Source organism: Crassostrea angulata, chromosome 9 (genome assembly GCF_025612915.1).
Source record: "Crassostrea angulata isolate pt1a10 chromosome 9, ASM2561291v2, whole genome shotgun sequence".
Classification (NCBI taxonomy): domain Eukaryota; kingdom Metazoa; phylum Mollusca; class Bivalvia; order Ostreida; family Ostreidae; genus Magallana; species Magallana angulata.
Genome location: NC_069119.1, coordinates 37332978 through 37350234, shown reverse-complemented (window position 1 = coordinate 37350234; position 17257 = coordinate 37332978). Strand labels below are relative to the sequence as shown.

At 35.2% G+C, this 17257-nt stretch overlaps 1 protein-coding gene and 1 pseudogene across 1 annotated transcript in view; one reads left to right on the top strand and one right to left on the bottom strand.

Annotated features, from left to right (window-relative positions):
• LOC128163636 (uncharacterized) overlaps positions 1-17257 on the top strand; it is a 163388-nt gene that overhangs the window by 105949 nt on the left and 40182 nt on the right. The window lies entirely within an intron of this gene.
• Positions 11321-16749, bottom strand: LOC128163642 (uncharacterized; annotated as a pseudogene).

Here is a 17257-nt window from a genome sequence, read left to right as displayed (position 1 = left end):
TTTAAATTTAAAGCTATTAATTTTTGAAAATATTTTGAATTTATGGCCTGATTATATATAAATAAGAGCTGCGCTGGTGCATCTATTTACCCAAATGGACCAAAATATAACCAAATAAATCTAAAAAATTTGATAAAAATAGTTTTAAACGTACGACACTTTTTCAATTCTAATTGGGTATGTCCTTTAGAAAAATCTTGAACCACACACATTTTAGCAAATAAAACGACAATTGTTTCATTTTTTATGGGGAGGGAGGTGGTGCCGGTAAAGGACATGTATTGCTTGTGGCAGTTGTGCTATACTCTCATTTGTTATAATAGGTAATACTACATATTGATATAAAATGAAAGTTTTCAATTACACTGTACATAGCTTCTATCATGCATTTTGACCCGTGCCATAGGTTAAAACAATTTTCAAAGCATTTAATGTAATTCAACCGATCATTTTTGAAATTTAATTTTCTGGATCCCCGCCTGATACGTCAGCCTTCTTGTATATTAGAATTACATGTACGTTGACCATATGTACACATTAACTTAATCGGCTATGTTATGGGACGATAACATTTTTTATCAATGTTTTTGCAGGATATGTAACAAATAACAGTCTATTTGTTGGTTTTTGCACTGATTATTTGAGATAATTTGCCGCCATCTTTTATGCATTCCACACACCACTCACAGTTTCTTTATTTGGTGTTCTGTGTGTATGGCGACAAATTGGTAAATTTGCACCACTCACCCCTTGTAGCTTCATCCTGATTACATTTTATCTGGTTAAGTGTAATGTAGTAGTATATTAAATACACACATCTTTGTTTGCAGTGCTTATTTACATCTTTAGAGATTTACTTACAAAAAAAGTAAACATTTGTATGACTTATATGTAATGATTGTCAATTTTGGTGCGGCGGGGGGGGGGGGGGGGGGGGGGGTAGGAAACTACAGAGAAACTTAACTTGGCTGTGAAACATATGCTTTTATTCTTTCTTGTTGATATATCAATGAATGAATTATAACAAAATACATGTACAACAATTAATTTTGAAATATTCATGCACAATCAAATTTTTAAAAAGTTTTACTGTTCTCTGCACAAGAAATCGGCAATGTGAACAAATTGGCACCCTATCATCCCTACCTTAAATTGTAGAGAGTAGGTATCCTTCTATATTGAAAACAATTCCAAAAGTAAGACTCATAATAAGTTGTTTACTGAGGAAAAGGAAAACAAATTGTATTTATTAATAATTCTGTATGATGTGATATCTCAATGATTTGTTTATAATCATAGTACTATTACGTAGTGTATCACTGTATGCATACATAAAAACGATATGTAATGCTTATATTTATTAGTGAAACAGGGCAGATTATTTATATTTAGATTATTTAGATACATGTACTAATCTTCATGCGGGGATCTAGAAAGGAGGGGGTCAGGGGATCTGGACCCCCTCCTAGGGAAAATTGGAGCTTATTAAATTTACATAGTAAAATTTTTTAAAATTGGCCTAGGACCCCCTAGAGCAAAAATTAGCTACGCTTATGAAGTTCTCTACCATAACCGCATTTTTACACAAAAGGGATGAATAAACCCGGGTTTTAAACTATTACTGGTGGTGAAATACCCCAGGGTTCAAACGCATCAGGTGGAAATCCACCAGGGCAAACAAAATCACTTAGATCCGCGAAGCACACTGCATTATTACTAGTCTACTTAGATATTCTTTGTTAAAGTAAATACACATAATTATTTAGTTAGGTAGGGAGAAGTGAACATAGCATTTATTAATAGCTATTAAGACATTTTTTTGTAGGAAAGAGCATGTACGAATGATCTTTATTTAGAACAGTTTGATGTTGCTACGATACAGGTTTCAGATCCATGATTTGATTGATTAATTTAGATATTGAATCTCGAATTTCGAATCTCGAATCTCGTATTTCGAATCTCGTATTTTGAATCTCGAATCTCGAAGATTTCGTACATTATACGATGACAACTAATGGAGTTCGTTTTCCATGGCGTGACGTTTTCGTGCAACAAGTTCCAATTGCGTGTATAATCAGTAAATACAGCTTTAATAGCTAAAAGTTTGTTTTAGAAAAAAAAATTGTGTATGCATGTTTTGGGCTGCATGCTCATTCATCGTCGTAAAATTTATTAAGTCATATATACATTCAACATGATTCAAAAAATAATTGCGTATTTTCAATTACTGAATAATAAAACTATTTTTCTCATTTATCCGACCCTTACACAATTCATTTATTAAGGAAAGAGAAAATAAACATGTTTGACTATTAATGAAGGTGTCGCTTATAATTGAAGAGATGCTAAAATTAAATTGTGATGCAGCAAAAATATTGCGCGGGGGGGGGGGGGGGGGGGGGGGGCTTATGTATGCCTTCCTGACTTTGGAGGAGAATAGTTACAACATGAGAGAGAGAGAAAGAGAGGGAGAGAGAGAGAGAGAGGGGGGAGAGGGAGGGAAGGAGGGGGTATATTTTTTCTTATTATAACTGTTACTACATGTATATTATGCCAACGTTCTTAGCTGTGCAAGAGAAGATACATGCAGATGTATTACATGTGTTGATAATGAACAGTGTTTAATTTCAATAGTATATATTTAAAAGTACCGTAATAGGGTGAAATATTATTTGAACACTGTTCGTTATCACCATATTTCATTTTCAATTTAACACAATACTTATTTTGATATCAGCAACTGGTGGGGGGGGGGGGGGGGTGAGGATTTATAAATGTTTAACATGTTTAATATCCGACTTGATTTAAATAATAAAAAAAAACGCATCTAAAATGATTAATATAAAGAGTATTTCGTTTATTCATACATGTTTTGTTTTTAAAAAAATATATTTCAAATGGATTTAATAATCAAAAGACCACAAATACCCTTATAAGGGAATTACATAATATCTTGAACAAGGTGTCAGACGGACAATTTACAAGGTTGAATATTGGGACATTCACACCTTTTGATCTACTGAAAGTATGTATACTATACACAGATACTGACTCGCTGATCTTCCTGTGAAGTAAAACTTCAAAGACATTTTAAAGTCCAGACCAGTTATCTTCTCTCTTTTGAAAAAAAGTCAGTATGTTGAGCAATATGGTGGATTTTTTTTTATCGTTAAAAAGTTGTCCCTCCTCCACATATATGTTACATTAAAGTTTTAAAATTCAGATAATTTAAAACTATCTATAAATTGTTATTCATAGTTTTAAATTCTCTTAATTTTAAAACTTTAATGTAACATATATACTTAGTCTAATATTTATTTGACAATATTGATTAAATGAAATTCATTGTAAAAAAAAATCATGACAACTAGAATCTGATATTTAGTTACTAAAACATTAATTTTGAAATATATAAAAATATTTTCCCCTTTTTATTGAATAAGTTGCTATATTTTGTATGATAATTGGATTCCGAGTTTTTAGATAAATACATGCGTGGATCGGAGGATGGGGGGGGGGGGGTCAGATGATAATTTAATTTTTTTTTTAAACTTACATAGTACAACTATCCAAAATTTGTCTAAGCTCCCCCAGAAAGCAAGTATCCCCGCCTTTTCCCTGGAAAGACTTCTGACCGCGCATGTAATTATATATGAACTTAAAGAAATAGAAGCCCATTTTCTCTCTTGTAAGCAATATGAAAGGATCAAAACAAATCCAGATTTTGGTCTCAAATAAAGTAAATATTCAATTCATTGTTTAAACATGATAACTTATAAAAACATACTAGGTACAGTGGGTTACAGTGGTGTACAGTATTTGTCAGTACCCTGTACAGTGGTGTACAGTGGGGTACAGTGCTGGTCAGTGCCCCGTACAGTGGTGGTACAGTGAGGTACAGTGCTGGTCAGTGGGTAGGTACTGTGCTGTCCAGTGGAGTACAGTGGAGTACAGTGGCTCTGTACAGTGGGGTACAGTGGGATACAGTGTGGTACAGTAGCTCTGTACAGTGGGTGTACAGTGGATTTACAGTAGGGTACAGTGGTTATACACTAGATGTCAGACAATGTCAGTCAATTTTTGGGAATATCAGTGGATTTTGAATTCAGTAGTGGGGGTTGATCCAGCCGGTTTTAATTGTCGCTCCAATGAACACAGATCGCTATCATCAACACCACTCCATTGAACACAGATTGCCGTTATAAAATTCTTTCTTTTTTTCTTTTTAGTTTCAAAATTATTGTAGGGTGAGCACAGTCTCTATATCTAAATCTGTGCATGGAATTATGATAAAGTATGTTATTAAACAAAATCAGAAAATGAACGAAATATGCATGTTTTAATGTAATAATCAGTTTAAGATATGTATTTATTTTTTTCAATTTTAATTATTTCTAGGTCTAATTCTAGATCTACTAGACACAGGTTAAAAATGAAATTACCCGAAATGCCTTTGTATTATATCGGGTAGGATATTACTGCTTTGTTTGTCTAGACATATTTTTGTTCGTTTTTTTTTTATATCTAATTAGAGCCTATTGTTTGTCCAACGTAAGAAAATCCCTGGAACTAACACAGAATATACAAGATATACACAACAGGAGTGTCGTGTGCCCAGGTGCACCTCATGGTTTCTAAAGGCGTTGAAGTCTTGGTATTTACGTGTATACAATAAGTCTAGTGAATAAAAGTTTCTTTATATTTGTAATACATTTTCAAAGTATCATTTTCTAACTCTGGGTTTTAAAAATGTTACGTCTACAAATTAAAGATACATGTATGTTATAGTAAAATCAAGAGGCTAATTAATTAATGTACCGGTAAAGGCGGTAATCATAAATAGGGGTTAATTATTCAAATATATGTATAAGGGTATATATGTCACATACCCGGCCTGGTACATCATACAATTATATGTACAAGTATATGTATACATCATTTGCAATTGCCACATGTGGTAAATACGTCACCGGTAATTGGTTATATTATTTGTTATAGAATAGATAGTTTAAAAATTATGTAACAATTAAATATATAAACATAGCCTATATCATTTAATTTGTTATTCTAGATCTGTTGTAAATGTATAATAATCAATATTATTAAAAAATTTCATGCTAGAACGGCGCCGTGATCATGAAAACCGTGAAATTGCGTAGAAGTAATACCTATTAGTTTCAATGCATTTAAAAAAATAGTTTTATTTCCTTCCTTGCATTTTATTTAGCGAGGAATTAGGTGAACGTATACCTACCCGGTCTGAATTTATTAACTAAGTACTAGTAAGTCTAACATTTTCCATTTAGGTATAATTTTATTTTTTCACTGAAGGCCAAGTTCCGTATTTCACTCTAAATGCATGCATGTTATTTATAAATTAGATATAATTGATTACTACAATCTGAATGGACGTCAAAATATTTTCAAGTAAAAAATACACACTCAATACATTGATTCAATAGGATATAAAAACCTTTTAAAAGATAAAATGCCGTGGCACAGAGGTATTGAGGAGTTGCTTGTAAACGAAGGCTCCCGTGTTCAATCCTCATCGTTGGCGTTTTGAAGTTTTTAAATTTTATTTTCTCGAGCAAAAACCGTTTTTAATACCCTTTCTGTCATAAAGTTAATACAATTTGTTGGTAAATTAAGCACAATATTGAATCATTTTTTTTATTGACGTAAAGGTGGTTTAAAGGTGGCTTAAAGGGGACTTAAAGGTGGCTTAAAGAAGTTTGGACATTAAGGACCTATAAGTTGTTCTAGAAGGTGGCTTAAAGGTGGCTTAAAGATAGTCTTTAAGCTGCCTTTAAGCCATCTTTACGCTCTCTTTAAGTCACCTTTAAGCAACACACATATAGCTTAAAGGTGGCTTAATGATCATCTTTAAGCTATCTTTAAGCACCTTTAAGCTATCGTTAAGGATAACTTAAAGATGGTCATTCATCCTGTGCGCGATGAAGATTCACCAAGCCTAGCCATTTGTCACGTGTTTTAACCCAGCTTAAATATAACTTAATATATGTATTTCAAGACATATATTTAATTTTAATGACCCTTAATATAAATATGTGACGTAATATATATATATATATTTTAATTAAATAAATATGTCTGAATGTTTATTACCGCCATTTTCAAATAAAAACAGCCATTATCCAACGAAAGGGCATACATAAAAACCTTAAATAAGATACCTTAAACTGTATGCAAGTCTTCATAATTAATGATGTAAGGTGGGGATATGTAAATCAATGATTCACGTTACAAAAAATGTATAAATATTGATATCATTATAAAATCTGTTGTATTCAGGGACTAAAGTGATGGAGGTTTTCACATTGCTTTTTCTTTTTATAATTATTTTCATTCAGTTTAACATATTTTATTAACATGCATATTGAGTTTGCCTGTCGATGTCGATGACGTTCTTACAGGGGCAATTTTTTTTTAGTTGAAACCTCTTTTATTTCTGGTATGGAAACGTCTCTACTAACTCGTGTATTCCTATCCCCGTAGCAGTTTGTATTTTGTTAAATCGAATATTTGTAAATGACTGTTGGTAAGAGTATAGAGCAAACTGAAAGTTCCTTGTTATATGTTAACAAATTCCAAGGATCTCCCAAGAGATGCCTTTGTGTCATCATCTGCATTCATCTGCTTGTGAAAGAATTTTTATCAATGTGTCTACTACACCAGAACTCAAGAAAATGTAACACCATAAACACTGGGATAAATAAAAAAATTAATCTTTAGAGCAGACTGTTGTTTTGGAGTTATTTTACTGATTTAACCGAATTTATTGTTTAAAGTCGGATATTTCCGCTACAGCTTGCCTTCACTGTATAGCTCTGTACAGCCTCGGTATAGCTCTCTATGTTACATATCATACAATTACATTACATTACATTACATACAAAAACATCAAAGATGGGTTTGCTTACACGATCGTAGCCACTTCTATAACAGATGCTGCTTCCCTGTATCTAAGTGTTTTGTAATATTTTTTACTATATACAACAAGTAAGAAATACAACCGAACCTAACTGCCAATTTCAGCATATGGCACGATATTTTATCGAAACTGTTCAGCTGTTTGTCGACGACTATACTAGAAGACATATTGTGAAGCAGGAAAGCAGTACACTGGATGGTAAAAACTGTAATGGTTTATAAGGTGAACACTTGATAGCAGGTCCAGGATGAATATATCAAATGTTATATTGTCTGGAGGACTCTGATAAAGACAAATATGTCCTCAGGAGCCAACTTAAATCTGTCGACAAGTTCTGCATCATTGTCAACTTACCACAACATTACATTTTTATTTGTGCAAATGGAAAGTCTAGGATTGTACAAGACATCTTTAATGTAGACAAGATTGAAGAACTCTGTAACAAACAGTCGATGCCTTTCTTTTACAACTCATGCAATTGTAGAAACAAAATAATCTGCATTGAAACATACAATTTTGCCAGAAACAGATTGTTCTATGTTTGGAAAGATCCACTTATACATCTATTTAAGAAGTTGAAAGAAGACCCAGAAATCACCTTGCAGATGTCGAGGACACAATTGGGGTTTGTTTTGTTTTGTTGAATCGCCCATACAACTGCTGTCCTTTTGACTTGTTTAAGCAGAAGCCAAACTTCTGCATGCTGCAGATTAGGAGGAGAATTTATATTAATTGTCTTAAAAGAAAACTTTTAGAGTGAGTTTTTTGTGCACGGATGAAATTATATTGAAAATGTGCATGCATTTATTGTTTAAAGAACCATTTGTTCATTTGGTACGATTGTGGCGCTAGTTAAGACAGATGTAATTACCTCAGTCTTGTTTACCCCGAGGCATATTCATCTGCTGTGCTTTCGCCTTATGTTTTAACGCTTAAGTAAATATTTTCAAAGAAACATCGGGTACATGTATGTGTTGAATACACTTGTGTAGAACAGATTTATAAATTTCCAGCTATAAAGTTAAAATTTAATCAACCAATCCATGCAAAACAACGAATGAGATCGAATCAAACTAGTAGCAAAATTGACAATTAAAGGGACCTAGAAAAGGTTTAACCTCAACATTTAAAACTTTTATTTAGTTTATGTATGAAGAAGTTTACTTGTTTGTTTTGGAATTCAAATTACACAACAGATATAGAGGTAGTACTCCATTATTATTATTATACAAACACAGCTCGGGTTTTATTTCTTTACAAATCGTATAAAGAATTTTTTTGGCAAAATGACCCGTGGCAAACAACATAAATGATTAAATGTGTTATCACAAAATATTATTACAAAGTTAAGAAAAATTCGATTGAACCAAATACCAATAGAATACAAAGTATCATCCCATCTACCCATTAGGGGGCAGAAGAGAACAGAAATCGAAACCTAATCTGGAAAGCTATTGTGGTCATTCAACGCTACTGCTACACGAACTCTATCTTCGTATTGATAGGGTAGTGTTATTCTTTGAAGAATATATTGAAGTAGATAAAAAAAGACTGTTATTCATTCGGACAGCCGGAGACTAGACCCTTCTGTTTTTGAATATTAGGTATAGCCTGCAGGGTCGAATAATTGTCTTTGTTGTAATACTCAGAGAGAATTCCATGATCACTGAGTGGATGCTTGACCACATGTAAAAATGATCAAGAGAAAAAAAAACGAAAATGTATAAAGGATATATTCTTAAGCAGAGATAACGTATGTTTTATTGAATTTCGACTTTTTTCTTTCTGATCTGGAGTTATGACGTTGTACGATACCTCATTGCTTCATTCCCAGTTTGAAGATTCAGAATATTCTGGTAAGAAAACTACATTGTAGCATATTACTCTACGAACAATTCTGCTCCCGCATAGCTATACACAGATAACTTCCAGGATAAACTACTAGACTTTTCTACCCTTAACGGACAGGTCCTCTCCCCTAAACCCGGCCGCTCACTGATAGTGTTAATCACAGACTGCTAACTAGCAATCTGTCGATGTACTGCACTGCTTTGACATTATTTTGCGGGTGTAACAAAATACATGTATCATTATTTGTCGCTGCTTTAGTTATAGAAAACTTTAGTTTGGTTGATGGTCGGATTATAGTATTTCTTGCTTAGATTTATTTTTGCAAGTTTATAAAAATATCATCCAGACTTTTCCAGTCAGGAAACTTGTAGCGATATGTTACATACGGTTTATTATACTTTTCCTTCATTACATCAGCTACATAAAACTAGATTAAAAATTGCAATTTTGAAATCTGATTTTAAGTATTTACAGTACATGTACCTTATTGGTAGCCACACTACGTGTAACTTTTAAATTAAGGTTCCCTTTAACATTACCGATAACAATATTATATATATACGTTTATTTACATTTCTTACAAATGCAGTCAGTGAAATGGTATTATAAATATATATTGACTCACACACAGAGTCACTCTGTCAAGTTTTAGACAAGTTTCTGTGCCAATTTATTAACATGAAATACTGCATTTTCTTCCCTTTATTTGCAAATCTCTCTATCACAAATATATGGCCTCGAGTGTCAACACATGACCCCGACAGACTCTATAAATCGCAGATGATCCAGAATGTGGACAAGGAATATGTTACCACATGCTATCGAAATCCGTCTCTGGTTGTCTGTATGATGACACGTGGAACTAATGACCCCTTCGTAGTAGAGGGGGGACCAGTGAAGGTAAACCGAAGTTTTCCGTCCTGATGACCACCACCACTGCACGGGATCCCCAAGTTCCTTTTCTCACTTATGCATCTCTGTCATTTTATTCTTCACTATGTTCACAGCTATATCATTTTTATCAGTATAAAGCAAACCCCGGTCTTTGTCACTGCTATATCCTCTTGACTGTATGTAAACAGATAGCCATGCTATGACCTTGAATTGCTAGTATTACATAATGGTCACTATGATATTTATGTGTACCTAGATGCTGCGCACTGAATGGTGTTAATGATAATTGACAGAATGAACTCTGTGACTCTTGTAGCAATGCGTAGTATTCCTAAATGATGTTATGAAACCAGGTGCATAATACGGGCAGAATAATATCCAAATTGAGAGTTTAACAACATCTGACATATTTGGCGATTCTGTGTCTGCAACGATAGCTCTAGTATTCTATATTGAGTCATGTATTGTGTATTCTATATATTAACCTTTGTAACCTTTAATGCCGTGTATGAATGAACGTATTGTGAGTAAGTGATGCCTCATACTAGGTGGGGTACTCCGAGACCCAGGACTCGGAGACTCACATCCTGCATCCAGACTCTTTGATTGGCAGTTTGGACGGTTTTGTTACTTTATTTAGAAATAAAATATTAATCTTAATTTTGAACACTAAATGTTCACTCATGATCGTCGTATATGGGCCGAACTAGTCAAAACTGTCCATAATAAGTAAAACCTTATATAAACCCATATGAAATAAGATTGTGCAGACTCCTGATTTGGGCTGCTATTAGCTGATGTAATTGTAGCTATACGATCACGCTTAATAAAACCGCTTGAGAAAGAAATACTGGACTTGTCATCACTAAGTTTGAGCTGACCCTCAATTGGATCCGTAAGACGGAAGGCTTACATGAACTTTCTTGGTGCCCGTGACCAGGACTAAGCGAAGTCAAAACAGAATAAGGTAAGAACCATTTCTATATGTCTCTTATAGCTATCTCGAAGTAAACAACTTTGTCTAAGTGTCACGGGGTCGTTATTCCTCGTACAAAATAAATAAATAAAAGGATGGTCCAGTTTCCAACATTACTTTATTATGGCATTCGTGAATAATAATGATGATAAGAAGGTGACCAAATTCGCCTTCAGTAAAACTTAATAGTAATAGTTTGAAACTAGTGACAATCTCAAACTATTAAATCAGACAAGTTGTAAAACTGTCGCTGTCTGCTGGCAAACGAGTTAAGTTCTAAAATCATGGTGCAAAGCATTATAAATTAAGTGTTATCACTCACACTTGCGCACTGACCATACACACCCATGAAAACCTGTTTTTACACTACCAAATATGGACATACAGTAGCTATTACCGTATTTGGTAAATCACAACCCAAAATAACACAATCACGTGACAGAACACGAATACCACTCAAACACGAGTAAACTATGAATGAGTTAATAATGAAATGTATGGATGAATGAATGAGTAAATAAATGAATTACTAAATACTAAATTATACTCAATTGTAGCCCTGTGACATTCTCCCCCACTTAAATAAAATGTCTCCTGACATTTTTTAAGGGAGAATACTGAAAAGAATCATAACCTCTCCAAATCATATAACTTAATACTGTTACTAAATATTTAAAATTTATATCATTCATATTAGAATAATATCATGTTCTACCGTCTATGACATATTCTATCGACAAAATCTAACTAAATCATCTTATCAACACTAAAATAATCATACCACATTCTACTTATACTACAAAATTAAAAACAAATATTCAGGAAAATATGTAATTAAAATACAACACTATATGCGATTCTGTCTGCAGAATTTCACTATTCTGTCTGCAGAATTCCACTAATCTACCTGTGACATTCTCTCCTTGTCATATTTACCAGACCTGAGTTTGTTGGGGAGATACCCAGGTACCATACCTTTCTGGGGGTTTTCTAACCCTTTCAGACCTCCTTGGTTCCGTTATTTCCGGTGTTGGCGATTCAAACGTTGTTGTTGAATTCCTTGTGATAGATGACCGACCAGTTGAATGAGATGATCCCATTGTGGAGTACTGCCGAGAACTATCATATGAATCTGCCGTTGATTTTCTATCTGAAATACTCAAATTTCGTTTAGTTTTACCTTTCCTTTTTCTAATGATAGTTCCTTCATCACTGGATTCTGATTCTGAAATATCTGATTCCTCTGTTGATTCTTTTTGCTCTGGTCTTGGCATCTTCTCAGTTGACTCTATATTTGAACTAGAAGATTCAGTTATGCACATAAAAGGCAATAAAAGATTTCTATGTAACGTTCTTATTTTCCCAGACACCTCATTTTTGACTCTATAAACTGGAATGTTTGAAACAGGCTGTTCTACTACAACATACGGGTCTCTCTCCCACTCATCTGAGAGTTTGGCTTTGCCTGAAAACACTAACATTTTTACTAACACTCGATCACCAATATCTAGTTTCTCAAACCTAACAGCGTGATCATAATTCTCTTTATACCTGTTCGAGTTCCTTCGGATGTTACCCCTTGCCATCTTGTAAGCGTAGTGTAATCGTTTCTCTAACTTCTGGGCATAGTTTTCTCTACTTCTTACCTTTTCTTGTGAATCCTCTAATCCAAGATAGGCATCGATGGCTAATCGTGGATTCCAACCAAACATAAGGTAGTGCGGGGAAAAGCCTGTAGTCTCGTGCTTTGTCGCGTTATAAGCGTGAACTAATGGTAAAACGTAAGTTTTCCAATCTTTCTTCTGCTCATCGTCGAGTGTCCCCATCATTTTGAGAAGCGTCTGATTAAATCTTTCTACCTGACCGTTACCCATTGGGTGATACGGCGTCGTTCTACTCTTCTTTACTCCGGCAATCTTGCAGAGCTCCCTAATAACACTACTCTCAAAGTTTCTCCCTTGGTCGGAATGTATACGCTCTGGGAAACTATAGTGGCAGATAAATTGCTCATACAGTACCTTTGCTGTTGTTGATGCCAGTTGATTCCTGGTCGGAACAGCCATTGCGTATCTCGTAAAGTGGTCTGTTATTACAAGTATATTTTCATACCCACCTTTTGACTTCTCCAGAGTAAGAAAATCAATACAAACAAGTTCCAGAGGTCTTGTTGTATGAATGGACACCAATCCAGTTTTTGGTATATCTCTTGTCTTGCTTCTTACACACCTCTCACACTTTTCTACCTTGTCAACCACATCTGCATACATATTGGGCCAGAAGAATCGCTGTTGAACTAACCAGTAGGTTCGATCTCGCCCTTGATGACCCATGTCATCATGCAGTCCTATGAGTACACTACTCCTATACTTACCAGGAAGAACTAGCTGACGAACTTCCTCTCCTGCAATCACCGCCTTTCTTACCAAGATTCCTCTCTCAACCACCAGTTGTCTCCATTCCCTTAAAAGTAACCTGACTGGTTCTGATTCCTGTTGCAGATTATTACCAGATGGTTTGACCCCGCCGTTTAACAGATCCTTGACTCTACTTATAACTTTATCCTTACCTTGTTCCTCTCGCCAATCGATGTTGCTAAGCTTCTGCGGTGTTTCATCGACTTCTTCTGACTTCAGCTTCATTGACTTTCCAATTACACAGCTCTCCGCTAAAGGGTTAATCTTTACCAATGCAGCTAGAGAAATAGCTTTAACCACATCCGAAAACAGTTCTTGTTGTGGTGGATTTCTTGATAACCCATCTGCATCTCTATTGAGCTTACCTGATCTATATGTAATCTTAAAATCGTAAGCTGACAATGATGCCAACCAACGATGAGAGTTAGCATCCAGCTTGGCTGTTGTAGTAACATAGGTTAGAGGATTATTATCAGTCCTTACCTCAAAGTGATTACCATACAAATAATCGTGGAATTTGTCTACTACAGCCCTTTTCAAACATAAAAACTCCAGTTTATGAGCCGGGTAATGTTTCTCTGGTTGTCTTAAACCCCTACTTGCATAAGCAATAACTCGCTCAATGCCATCATTTACTTGATATAAAACAGCCCCTAAACCATCTGAACTCGCATCTATGTTCAAGACAAATGGTTGGGTAAAATTGGCATAAGCAAGAATAGGAGGATTTGTAAGCTTCTGTATGATCAAATCAAAAGAATCCTGTTCTAACTCACCCCATTTCCACTCTGTCTTCTTTCTCTTCCTTGCGTTTTTCTTTGCTGCTTTGTGTGTTGGTTGTCCAATCAGTAGGTCATTCAAGGGCTTGACTATTCTGGCATAGTCCTTGATGAATCTGCGATAATATCCTGTGAAACCTAAGAAAGATTTTAATGACTTCACATTACACGGAATCGGCCATTTCTTTAAAGCAGATGTTTTATCAGGATCAGTCATAATCCCCCTTTCAGACACTACATGACCTAAGTACCGAACTTGACTTTTAAAAAATTCGCATTTCTTTGGATTTAATTTCAACTTATAGTCATGCAATCTCTGAAAAACAGACTGTAACCTCTCAAGATGTTCCGTGAATGTACTGGAAAATATAAGGATATCATCAAGAAAAAGTAAACACTATTTGAGATTCATGTCCCCCATGCAAGTTTCCATAAGTCTTTGGAATGTTGCAGGAGCGTTGGTTAGACCAAACGGCATCCTGTTACATTCAAAGAACCCTAGTGGACCTACCGTGAACGCCGTCTTTTTCTTGTCCTCCTCTCGGATCTCCACCTGCCAGTAGCCTGACTTTAAGTCTAACTTACTGAAATAAGTAGCCCCGTCTAACCTGTCTAGCGTGTCCTCAATCCTAGGTAAAGTGTAGGCGTCCTTGATTGTCCTGTTATTTAACTTACGCAAATCGATACAAAACCTTAAGGACCCATCCGCCTTCCGGCACAAAACAACATTGGAGCAATATGGACTACTGGACTTTCTAATAGCGCCAGCCTCTAACATCTCACGTAAATTTTGTCTTACCTCTTCAATCATTCCCGGGGGAATTCGCCTGTATGGTTCTCTGAAGGGTACATCTGTCGTTAAGTGTATCTCGTGTTTCACCACATCCGTCCGCCCGAGATCGGTCGGGGATGTAGAAAACAACCCACGCCATTTCTCTAAAACACCATATACCTCCTTACACTGCTCTGTAGAAAGATTATCTGTATTTACCTTCACTCCTAAATCTGTTAAGGGTTTGTGATCTTTCGTCTTGTCAGTAGTCGGTGTTTCCGGATTCCAAGCATCCATTACTCTAACCTGACTTACCTGACACAAATTTGTTTTCGGCAGAATCTTTATAGCACTTGCAGATATATTCCATACCTTAACGTTGACCCTTTTGTTTCTACCTGCATTCTTCATGGATAATAGCCCTGGACAAACTATCACTCCTTGTTGCCCATTTTCAGACTGCTCTGTTAACACTGACTCTACAGAGGAATCTACATTACGAACAATACCTCTAATGTACTTAACTTCATTAGGTTCTAACTTAATAGGAAATCTGTTCGTAGTTTTTACAGGTAAACAACAGTTCAAATTCAAATTTTCAATTGCACTTTTCCAAGCACTGTCGGACATATCTGAAAATTCTTTACAATATCGAATTACATTGGTACCCACAATGACAGGGATCTTAGAACTGTAGTCTGAAGTCTTTGTCACTAGAACTGGGACAAAAAGTGGTTCTTGGAGAAATGGTAGCTTAACAGAAGCCTCAATATAACCAAGAAATGGTAACTCACTGCCATTTGCGCCGTATACATTCAGCTGAAATTCTGAAATGTTTTGTAATTCAGGCTTGTTAGTCAGAGAATTATAAAACTCTTCTGATACCGTAGTGACCATAGATCCACTATCTATGAGACCAATGCCCTCTTTTCCACAAAAATTAACAGTACTTGTATTTGATGGACCAACCATTCTCTGTTCTAAAGTTGTAGGGCACTTACTTTTCTCTTCCATTTGCCCTGCAGTGGAAGAGACTACTCTTTTGGTTCACTCCTGATTTTGTCTTCAAATGGTTTACTGAAATACCTACCTCTGTTGTTTCCTCTGTTGTACGAATGCCCCCTCCGAAATGCTCGTCCTCTGCCATAAAACTGAGTGTTTGGAGGAGATAATTCATTACTTTGATTATGCATTAGTTCTACTTTCTCTAACCTTTTTTCAATACTTTGTAGTGTCTTGAGTAACTCCTCGTTAGTTGTAGACTCTTTCTCTACTCTTGCTGTACCAAGGTTCTGATGAGCTGTCGACTTTTCGCTGGCCTTACTGTTGCATAGTTCCTCCTGTTCAATCTTTCTGATTTCTTTAAGTAAACTCTGAAAATCTTTCACAGAATCAAAAAGATACATAGTTGCACTTCTCAAAGGTTTGCTTTTAAGACCTGTCCAAAATTTACTACACAAGATAGATTCTTTTGCAGCATCACTGATATGACCTTGTTTGATAGCTTTACACAACGTTGACTCTAATCTTGAACCATATTGAACAATAGACTCTGTGTCCTTTTGACAATCATTATAAAAGCCCTGCATTAAAGTTTCACTGCTACTGACTAAGCCGTAAAAACCTTCAAGTTTAGCTAAGACCTTATCTACCGTAGTTGATTCCCCAAGGGATACCAACATTGACCTTGCTTCACCCCTTAAAGAATTTCTGATAGTCTGAAGCAATAAAGTCTCAGGAATAGCATGCGAATTCTGTAAACATTTCACTTCAAAACTCCAAACATCGTAGCTAACTTCACTCTTGTTTGGTTCAAGACTACCACTGAATATAGGTAATTTAGGTGTTACATCAAAATTACTTTGCAGTAATGATGCATTCGAACCAGAGAAATTGAATGGTCCAGCATTTCCTATGATAGGAGTGCTAGCTTTCAATGCCATAAGATCGTCATATTCTTGGTTACTTATTACCTTATATCCGGGTTGCTTTATACCTGGTTCTACCAAAGATGTATTTGTTTTTGACAATCCTCGGCCACGCCCCTTCTTTGGTTTCGCTCCCGCTTCTTGATCAACACCTGTTAGGTTTTCACCTCCTTCTGCCATATCAACAATTCAAAATCTGACAAAAACAAACTGCAAACTGATGAATTTAAAGCTGAAAATAAATCGGCACTAGAATGAATACTTAAATTGCTCTATTGTTTTCAACCGACACTCTAGATACTTTAAGCAACACTTAATGCAAACTAGTCTAATCACTACTGCACTAACTAATCACTACAGTTATTAATTAATCTAAGCTATATGATAAGTATAAAATCATGCAAATGAATGATAATGATAGTTGTAATAAGAACAAAAAAAACAGATGACAAAGAATTTGAAGTTGAACTCAGTACAAACACTTCAGAACTAGTAAACCGACTGAAAAATAAACTCAAACTTGAAACCAAAATTCAAAATGAATTTCACCGATTTTCTGCAAGATTCTCACATTCTGTAAACAATTAGTGCTTGATATGCTCAAGTAAGTGCAGTAAAGGGTTAGTAACAAATCTGATTGTCTTCGTCTGGATCTGTCAGCTGTCAATGGCCCTGAAATTTAAGCAAA